Here is an 11,154-nt window from a genome sequence, read left to right as displayed (position 1 = left end):
GCCACTGCTAAGAGAGACACAGCCTATGACCTAACCATTCTGAAGCCTGCAATGGTTAAAGACGAGCACTACTCGCTTGGACAGTCTACTCCAGTCAGAGGTTTAGGAGGGACCCCATTCCAAATACCTGTGGCTAAGGTTCACCTTGACTGGGAGGGTGGAAAAGGATGCAAGCAAGTGTGTTTGAGGCTATCCCTGCAGATGTCCTGATAGGGAATGACTTTGATAATGCAGTACCTTGTGTGCATGCAGTTACATGCAGTCAGGTTTGGAGATGAGCATGTGGGTCTGGTAGCCTGGGGAGGGACCCAGACAATCCACTCACTTGAAGCCAGGACTGGTGATATGGCTACTTCAGGGAGGGAACTACTCTGTATCAGTGAGATTAAAGGTGAGTCACAGCTGCTTGTGGGTACTGATATTCCCTTGGACAGAGTTACTGCAAGGGCAAAGGTGAATAGTAGTAGTACCCAGGCTGATAGTAAGGTACGACTGTCAGAGAAAAACAGATTTCTTGTGGAAGGGGAGCTGAGAAGGGTTACGAAAAGAGAGTTGAGACAGTCTCAGCTGTCAGACCCTACATTACAAGGCCTGAGCAAGGTAGTCAGTGAGGCACCTAATTGTCAAGAAAAAGGGGAATCTGTATACTGGGACACAAGGTTACTGTATATAGAGAGTGGACCCCATGGGAGGGCTAAAGGGTGAGAGAATAGAGCAGTTGGTAGTGCCCAGAGCCTACTGTCTAGACATAGCCCATGACATTCCCTTTGCAGATCACATGGGCATAAAGCATACAAAGAGATGTATTATGCAGAACTTATATTGGCCTGGGATTTCCAGAAATGTAAGAGGGTACTGCAGGACCTGTGAGCAGTGCTGAAAGGTGGGTAAGGCAGCAGACAAGGTCAAAGCTCCTTTGGTTGTGATTGAGGAGCTGTTTCAGAGGGTAGCTATGGATATTCTGGGGCCTCTAAGTACCCTAAGTTCCACAGGGAAGAAGTATATCCTAGTGGTAGTAGATAATGCTTCCAGATACCCTGAGACAGTGGCTGTGTCCTCCATCGAGGCAGAAAAGGTGGAAAATGCTTTGCTAGAGATTTTCAGCAGGGTAAGTTTCCCAGAAGAAATACTGACTGACAGAGGTGCCAGTTTCATGTCAGACCGGCTGGCTTGTCTGTGGAAGCACTGTGCGGTGAAGCACCTAAAGACCACCCCTACCATTCCCAGACTAATGGTCTGGTAGTGAGGTTAAACTCTACACTACAAAACATGCTGTGGGAATTTGCAGACCAGTTTAAGAGGGAGAGGGACAAATATTTGCCCTGTCTGTTGTTTGCTTACAGGGAGGTACCCCAGGAATCCACAGGTTTTCACCCTTTGAGTTGCTGTATGGGCATAGGGTGAGGGGACCTCTAGATTTAATTTGTGATGAGTCGGAGTATGAGTGTGAATCCCACAAGGAGTCTGTTGTGGCATATGTCTTAAATCTCAGGACAAGGCTCAGGTAACTTATGGGCTTGGCCCAAGAGAAAGTGGCAGAAGGTCAACAGGAGAAAAAGTCTGGTATGACATTAATGAGTGAGGTAAAGTGTATATGTGGGGCAGCAGGTTATGGTTCTCATTCCTGTCAGGCACAACAAGCTGCAGGCAAATTGTGAGGGACCCTTCAAAGGGGTAGGGAAGGTCAGTGATGTTAACTACATGGTAGAACTGCTAGGCACTAAGCAGGGGCACAGTTTGTACCATGTTAACATGATGAAACCTTACCATGATAGGGAGGCTCTGGTGCTAAGTATTTGCAGTAGAAGGCAGGAAGAGTCTGAGGGAGATCCATGGCTACATGGAACCAGCCAGCAAAATGCCAAGATATTATGGTGGAGCTTAGGACTGCAGCCATATGATAGGACATTGCAACACTGTAATGGGGTCAGCAATGCAAATGTAGCTGGGTCCTCAAGACAGGGAATTGGGTAATGTATTCCCAGATAGGCTAATCCCTCTCAAGCAATGTTTCTCAAGGGTCACTTGAAAAACTATCTTAAGTCTTTGATGGGGGAAGAAATGTCATGAAAGGAGATACTGCCAGCTCAGCTATCTGGAATTTTGTAAATAATTATGTCATTTATGAATGTCAACATGATTTATATAAAAGTGTGACAAAGAGAGATACTGCCAGCACAGCTATCTGGAATGTTATACATAATTTTATGTCATTTGTGAATATCAACATGATTCATATAAGATATTTGTGCTACAAAAGTATTAGAGCTGTCTGTCATATAAGATGGTTTGTACAGACAAGTGTGATGAAGAAGTATTTTAAAAAGTGCTGTTTGAAATGCATCTAAAGTATACCCTACTGGAATAGAACAGAAATGTGCATACAGTATTGTAACTGTTTAAATGTATATATTGTAACAGGGGAAACTGGAATACAGGAGGTTAACTTGCAAAACTTCAGAAAAATAGCTGAAATTAAATCACTTTATGGCTAGGCCATAAAAAAGATGTTGTCTTTCAGTTTTAGTGCAGCAAGCAGACACAATATCTAATACCAAGGAACTTTCTGTATTGTCTTGGAAGTGTTTTATTGTTTTATGACTTCCACCATTTGCCAAAGATCTGAGGAAAAGCCCTTGTCTATTTATTTTCACAGGTGGCTGCTGAATACTGCAAGCTTTCAGGAGTGGGAGGTTTACCTGGGAAAGAGTCAGATGACAAGAAATTATATAATTCTGCAAGCTATCCCAGCAGTAATATTTGAGATATTAATTTAAGAACTCTCTGAGAGAAACATCATTCTGTATTCTGTCTTGGACCTGACAAGGTCCATTCACTATACATCTACCTTGCTCTGAGCAGGTAAGTCTAAGGAACAGTATAATTCTCTTAGATATAGTCAGAAATATAGCAAAGCTTACTTTAGATGATTTTCTTTATTTATTTGAGACTGTCCTGCAATGTTGTTTTAAATATTTGAATTTGAACTGTGATGTCACTGTAATTATATATAGAGTATTTTCTTGTTCTTTTAATATTTATTATTAAATATATTTGAACCTTTCATTGTGGCTGATCTGTGTAGAGATATTTAAGTTCTGAGAGTACTTGCATATTTATTTGGTAACACTGTGTGGGACACTCGTAATAGTCTTGCTCTTTGGTCAAACTACCATTTGTATTGATAGTAACATTATACAATAAGATGGGATACCCTTTGTTAAGGGCCTTAAAGTAGTTGATAAGAGGTACTGGTGGTAGTGATAACTACCTAATAGTCTGGGCAGAAGGGGGCATAGCTAGTAAACCTGTGCCAGACTTTCCCAGGTGTGTGTGTGTGTGTGTGTGTGTGTGTGTGTGTGTGTGTGTGTGTGTGTGTGTGTGTGTGTGTGTGTGTGTGTGTGTGTGTGTAACAAATCTCCAAGAGTGTGTGTGTCAGCTACTTTGGCAGGGACATGAAGCGCTGGCTGGACAGAGAGAGCATTGGAGGATTTGGCTTAAAACACTGGCTAAGGACTCAACTCTGTAGTTCTGTCAGTGGAGAGTCTTATTCAGGATCTGGAGAAAGAAGGAGAAACCACCAAGGACTGTCAGTGGTCTCTGTGTGCTCTTAAGGGAAAATGTACTTGATGCAGAGAGCTGCATATGTAAATACTGTGTGTGTACTTGTCATCCTCCCAGTGTGTGTACCCCACTGGTGCTAGTGGTGAGGATTGAAGCTCCTTGACCACTGGTCCAGCAGTAGGGCGTCACATGGAGGATACGTTGTTAGACGGATGTTAATGAATTACCTCCCCTCGGATAATATGGTATATATTTATGTTCAAAATAATTTTGGGCAAGTTTCAAATACTGTTGGTAGGATTGCACTGGGAGGCACTGAACATAGTTTAGGGTGTGTCAAATCCTGAGGACCTACTGATTATAACTCTAATCTGCAGCTGTACAATGAAAAGTTTATTTGGGTGTTGTAGGTGTTGGCTGTTATCTGAGGCAGTATTGTACATTTACCATAAACCCTTAAAACCATTCACTGCTCACATATTAATTGGCTTGCATTGCTGTAGTTTTAGAGACCATACCCCTGCTCATCACATATTATTTTTGTCAGCAAGAGGATTTATATAGATGTACTATCACACCTGTTACTACTGTGATCTAGTCGAGCAATTCTGTAGTCTGATCTTCTTATCCCGCTCATCATTACTTTTTTAGCTACATTAGTTCCCATTTCTGGCTGAACAACACATGACAGGCATCTCTACTCTGTGCAGTGATGTATACATAAAGTAAACTATGATTTAAGAAGTTAGCAAATGATATAATAATGGTCTGTTCCCATATATATGCATGCTCAGTGTAAGCAAGCAAATTACCATACATGCGACAGTGACAATATTGCTGAACTGCAATTACAGGACGTGGACAAAAAAGGAACACTAGTATTGTTAGCTAAAAAGTTTCATCAATTAACCTAATCTGTCAAAATATTGTTTATTCAAAGTATGATTACTTGCTAAGTATATGCTGTATAAACTTCATACATTACTCTCTTCTATGTACTGCAATATTATACATCAGCAAAGCATTTATCTTATTAGTGCAGAGAAAATAAAGTGTTTAATATGCTAGGTACAAACAAGCATTCCATTAAAATATTTGTGTGTGTGTGTGTGTGTGTGTGTATGTGTGTGTGTGTGTGTGTGTGTGTGTGTGTGTAGAAGAGGCCAGCTAAGTCTCGTATTTGTACTACATAGTGCCTATACCAGATACAACACAGGGGCCACAGTGGAATCAATGGAATCAACATAGCTCCAGTGAGATCTGAGAACTCATTGGCCACACAGAATCTACACATTGAAAGACCTTGCTAGCTTTAAGGAAATTAAATAGCCCCAGTAGGATTTATGGAATGAGGGGACTAAACATGTTGGGGAGTACGCATGCATAACACAACTGAGAACATCACCAAAAAAAAAACAAAAAAAAAAACAAACTGAAATAACCGCAAATGAAATGCACCAATAATAAAAGAAGTGGTTAGGCCACACAAGTTCAGGCTGCACAAAATGATTTATTCAATGACTAAAATCAACCATAAGCGCTTTTGTCCTGCCAAATGCAGGACTTTTTTCAAAGTGAATAAAAAAAAAAAAACCTCTCTAGTGTTTAAATAGAATGCTTCCCTCCAAAAAGGCACCAAACTTTCTTAAGGGTATATTACCCAAGTATATACTTCTGTATTTAGATGAAATTCTCTAAAATTCAATAAAATCATGTTTTTTTTTTAATTCATATATACATGTGAAGATACAATAGTATACAAAACTTTATGTATACAAACAATGCAAGAAAACCAAGAAGTGTATCTACAAACAAAGGATCAGGTACTGTTCTACAGTTTAGCAGCTTTTTTCTTTAAATGAAGTTTAATTGAAATGTGGTCATTTAAGCCTGGGGGAGTGGCGGCATTTAATTTGGTGGTGGACCCCAGGGGGAAGATTGGGAAAATTGGCTTTGCTGCAGGGAAACATTTTAGCAGCTTAAATTAAATCCTACAACTCCCCCAGGCTTAAATGACCACATTTCAATTAAACCCCATTTAAAGAAAAAAGCTGCTAAACTGTAGAACAGTACCTGACCATTTGTTTGTAGATACACTTCTTGGCTTTCTTGTATTGTTTGTATAAATAAAGTTTTGTATACTATTGTATCTTCACATGTATATATGAATTTTTAAAAACATGGTTTTATTGAATTTTAGAGAATTTCATCTAAATATGGAAGTATATACTTGGGTAATAAACCCTTAAGAAAGTTTGGTGCCTTTTTGGAGGGAAGCATTGTATTTAAACACTGGGGGGGGGGTCCTTTACTTTGAAAAAGTCCTGCATTTGGCAGGACAAAAGCACTTGTGGTTGATTTTAGTCATTGAATAAATAATTTTGTTTAGCCTAAACTCGTGTGCCCTAACCGTTTCTTTTATTACAACTGAGAACATATTCTTAGCAGGATGAACCGAAACTTGGGCTCCAACAGGTGAACTAAAATATGGCTCCAACAAAACTAGAGTCAGCAGCCCAAGAAGAATTTGCTGAGAGGACTCACATAAGGAATAACGTCAGAAAACCCTTACAAGATAATAGGATCAGTGGAGAACCCAAAATAAGTTATTGAATAAGAGAATTGGCAATAGCTTTAAAAAATCAGAACCTCCCATCAGAATAAACAGAGTTATAAGTATTAATAGCTTTAAGTGGAAAGAATGTCCTCCAAGCAACATTATCAATAATAAGAACTGGCTGGGTAACAGTGTTGGGGGAATAATATCATGTTTATTGAAACCATGAATCCTTAACTTTGGAGAGAGCTATCTCTGGAAATTAAATTTGGCCTGTGTATTAGCAACCTAATTGTATTTTTTCAGTGAAATTAGAAATGCATTAGAAAGGTAAAGAAGTAGCTGAACCATAGTGTTGTATGTGGGTTAATAGAATGCTCATATCAGATTTACTGAAATCATTAAGCCCACTTCTTGGCAATCCTCCATAATTTAGTTTCCCCAGTGTACTGACAATATGCATTTATGTTTATGTATAACCAAAAGTGTGTTCAAATTTTCAGGGGAGAAGAAATGTATTATTCCATGGGAATTATCTCATTAAAGCCATTGTTACTGATATGACTTTTTAATTGTACAGCATGCAATTTTTCCTTTAACAAATTTAACCAAAACTTCAAGATAAGATGACCTCTATTTTGGGGCCTGTACTGAGCAAAGAGCATTTAATGACTGCAGGCACTAATACCTAAATCAGATATGTCTGCTAGCACTTACACTTTTACATGCCTGTGCAAAGCTTCATTAACTCACTTTACAATAAGTAGAACATCTAAATCCAGCCTTTCTTTCACAGTACATCCTACTGTTTTGAATATGTCAAAGAAGTGGGTCTCTACATATCATTTGGGACAGTGTTAGAACACACCTATCATTACCCAAATGTTTGCACTCCAGTCATAGAGATGTGTTAATCATGTTTTTTTTTTAAACCTGGTCATTTAGCCCTTTACCAGTAGAAAACTTGTTAATGAAATAATAAAAAAATGTTACAGAAAAAGGTTAAATAATATGGGCATACCAATCAATTGTAAAGATTTTCGCCTCCTATTTTTGGTCCATTTTTCATAAAACTGTGGTTTTCTGGCAAGTTAGTGGCAAATCATTAAAGACTGAAGTTAGAAAATAATGACAAGCATTTGAACTTCAAACTTCATACCCTTCAGAAAATTGATGTTAATGCAAAACCTGTTATTCTATCAACTTTCTAAGTTTATAAGAGCAATATTTATAAAATGTCCCTATTTTTTGGGTGTTTGTCCTTCTTTTATTAATAACTTTGTCCAGATTTCTTGCTCTAAGAAGTTGAGAGATATGAATATGGCACATTTTGCTAAGACTTGCAGAGGAACACTGAAGATAATTACACTACATTTCCTAGTGACTGAATGTTTGCTTTGAATCCAGTAGGGTCAAACAGAAGCCTGTTTAATTATGTGTTTAGTTCTTACACTTAAGGCTAAACAATCTTGAACTCATGGTGGATTTTAACTAAAGGTGAAATCTTCTGAGGACCAAATGGCACATTTCAGCTGCAGTGTTGCTGTGAGAATGCTGATACGTGTTACAGGGTATCAACAAAAAGAAAGGACTCATAGAACAGATGGCTTGTGCAGGAGTAGACAGATCACATTACACATTCCCCTCAGAAGCGGCTGTGAAGCAGATCTGCGCTATGTAGGACTGATGTAAGAGACATACATTGAAAAGTTAGAAATGTGCTGTGTTGATTGTTTCATTTTACTTTAACACCATTCAGGTTTATTCTTATAGATAGATATGGAAACTGCAGAGCTGGACCTGATAATTATTAGTGCTCTAAATAAGAGTTTTGTTTACATCAGTGTAACTGCATAAATGGTCTTTGATATATGTTTGGGTATGTTTTAAAATATAAAAAAGGATTTTTATTGCTACATACTAGGTTATTACTAGCCCTCTCACATCATGTACGGTTATTATATTGTTTCTTATTTTGCTTCTTTCGTCAGTGAAATAAAATTGAAGTACACCTTAATTTTGTACTTGAGCACTTACTGGAGATGCTTTATATGACATGACGACCTGAGGTGGTGAATTTTCCATCTGTTTTCATTGATCATCTCTCATGGATCAGGTTGCACAGAATCTAAATGAAAGAAAAGGCCATGTAATCAAATTCTTTGCTGGAGCTAGTGTAGATACATTCAAAATAGGTAGGAATAAGATGCATGAAAGAGGGAACTAATTGTTCTTTAATTTATGAGGAGATACTATTACCTAATACGTGCATTGATTTGAGTAGAGTGTATTGTGTTATATGTACATATACATGTGCACACACATACACACGCACTGGTTTTGAGCAATCAAAAACAACTTAGGTTTATTTTTATTACATTTTGCACTGAGTTTAGAGTAATGGCATTGGTTTTGTTTATTGTTCCTCAGCCTTTAACTTACATTATGAAATGCATGTAGGAACCAGCAATAAATTAAATTAGAAACATCTACGAACCAAATACAATTTTTGACAACAAATAATAGTTCTTTTCCCCCATTTCCATACCAAGTGGATTAGCCTTCAGACCTAGTTAATAAATAGCCTGCAGGTTTGTGTCACTGTTTGTTTTTAATTGGCTTATAACTGTCCTGTCTTGTTTTTTTTAAATGCCACTTTTTCTCCATCATCTTACCATGAAAATGACCTGCCTCTTAAAAACTTATCTTGCATGGTTTTCGTGTTTGATTAGTCTGCTGTTATCATTGCTTTAAAGGGTATAGCTGCACCCAGAAAACTCTTTTAAGACTCGGTATGAAATGTGACTCATTGTACTTAAACATTTATTTGATAACTGGTTTATGAGCTGCTTTTCAACACCATAAAACAGGCATAGACAGTAAATAGTTCACGGTAGGTTAAAATATTTACAAACATAAGACGTACTGAATTGAATTCAATTTAATAATAAGGCAACACATGAGATACAAAGTTATATGCCTTAGACAGTGTGATATGAAGTTAAGCAGTGTGAAACCACAAAACATAAATGCTATTTTAATTTTTGGTTGTTAACCAAGGTTATCTACTGACCTAAATGACTACTTTTAGTCATTGTCCAGCTGCAAACCACAGCAAACTGGTACAGTTAGAACACCTGTTGAATATATGGGTCTATATTAAATTGTCGAAACAGCATTACGGTGAATGCCGTTCCGCCAACACGTAAAAAGCAAAATGTTAAATAGCGAAACCTTAGGTCACCGATTTTTTTCCTAGGTGAAAAATTCAGTAGACCAACAAAACACACCAGTTGAAACATTTTAAAGTGGGAGGCTTTGCCACCCACTCCCCCCCTAACTAAATATACCAACTCCAAGATCGCACTACAGTGGGGTAAAGGGCAATGTCACAGCTCAGGCCAAGAGATTTTTTTTTCCCTAGGAAAAAAATCTCTAACCTGAGCTTTCGTTGTTTGAGCATTTCACTCTTTACGTGTCAGCAAAATGGCATTTGCTGTAATGCCGTTTCAACAATTTAATATAGACCTGAATATATAGCTGTACATGGCAAACTGATATGATTATTAAAGGGGCAAACAGCTATACAATGCTAGCAAGCATACTAGGAAAAACAGCAGTTATATTTATAACATAGTATAATAAAATTATAGCATTTAAATAAAATTATAGTATTTAGAGTATTACAGTTTGAGGCAGAAGATTAATACTGTGAAGCAAACTGTAACACAAGACTCATTAACGCTTCCACTAAGTGCATGAACTTTACCTAATTTTTTGTGCTTTCTAGTCACTCAAAAATTAAACTAAATGTACATCTGCATTTTGTGGTAACGTTTATAAGTCCCCCTTGATATTTAAGGCTGCAAGAAAATCAGTAGGAGAACTAAAATTAGGAGGAAGAAGGTGCGAGTTGTTCACTCAAAACGGTGTACATTTAGTGTAGGCATTACGAGTAATACCAAAGAACACTCGCAAAAAGTGTTCAGTTGTGAATGTGAGAAACAGTTCTCAGTGATGACTGTCCATTTTCATATCTCACCATCACTCTGTAAATAGTTGTTGGATGTTTTTTTCTCTATGTATATAATTTAAAGTTAATTTGCATTAATTTAACCTTCATTTCAGTCTAATGTGATTTTTTTCTTTACTTTCCTCTATGACCTTTAGTTCTCCTGTTGTACTTCAGACATTTGTATTATCTTCATATAATGTAAGTGGACTTTTTTCCCTAGAACCAGAATAAGAAATCCTACAGATAGAGAGTTTGATTTCCAACAGACTACAGTACGACCACTATAGTAGCCTCACATACCTATTTTACTGCTTTAGAGCAAATGTGTCAATTAGCCACTTAGCTCTAAATTCTTCACTGCTGTTGCTGCTCTGAAGACCCTTATAATGTCATGGTAAGTAACCAGCCATAATACCCTTATTTTTTAATTACATGGTTTAGGAAATATGTTAGGAGTTTTTTGCTAAACTTACTTTATATAAAGTAATCATTACTAAACCTTGCTCACACTAGGTTGTTGGTGAAACAAATTTCCATTTGTGAGTTGTACCCACACCACTTTTGCTGTCACTGATGTTATGTGTTCTCTATTTGGAAGTATATGTACACTTTTTCAGCCTTTCACTTTTTTGCTTGTTTCATCTGAAGAGCTTCGATGCTTCATTATTCACTGTCTAAATGAAAGAGGACCAGAATTACTTGTTTACCTCTTCTATTTCTTCAGACTCCCACTTGACTATTTGCCTTTCACTAAACATAGATACATAGATATTGATTTCAGATAATTGCCAGATGAGTAAGGCTATGAGCTACAAATGAGCTTCAGCCTATAGTTCTGGGATTGATTCCCTCAGTCTCTGTTTGCCTACTGGGTAACGCTAAGGAAGCCACTTAACCAGTCAGCATTTCCAGGTTTCCTGTGACAGTGGGCCTCAACCTAGATGGGCAGTACATTTAACAAAATGTATTAAACAGAAATAAAATAATAAATGAAGCCCGTTTAGCCAACAGGTCCATC

This window comes from Protopterus annectens, chromosome 14.part0 (assembly GCF_019279795.1).
Source record: "Protopterus annectens isolate FY-2018-M chromosome 14.part0, PAN1.0, whole genome shotgun sequence".
Classification (NCBI taxonomy): domain Eukaryota; kingdom Metazoa; phylum Chordata; order Ceratodontiformes; family Protopteridae; genus Protopterus; species Protopterus annectens.
This window is presented reverse-complemented; position numbering follows the sequence as displayed.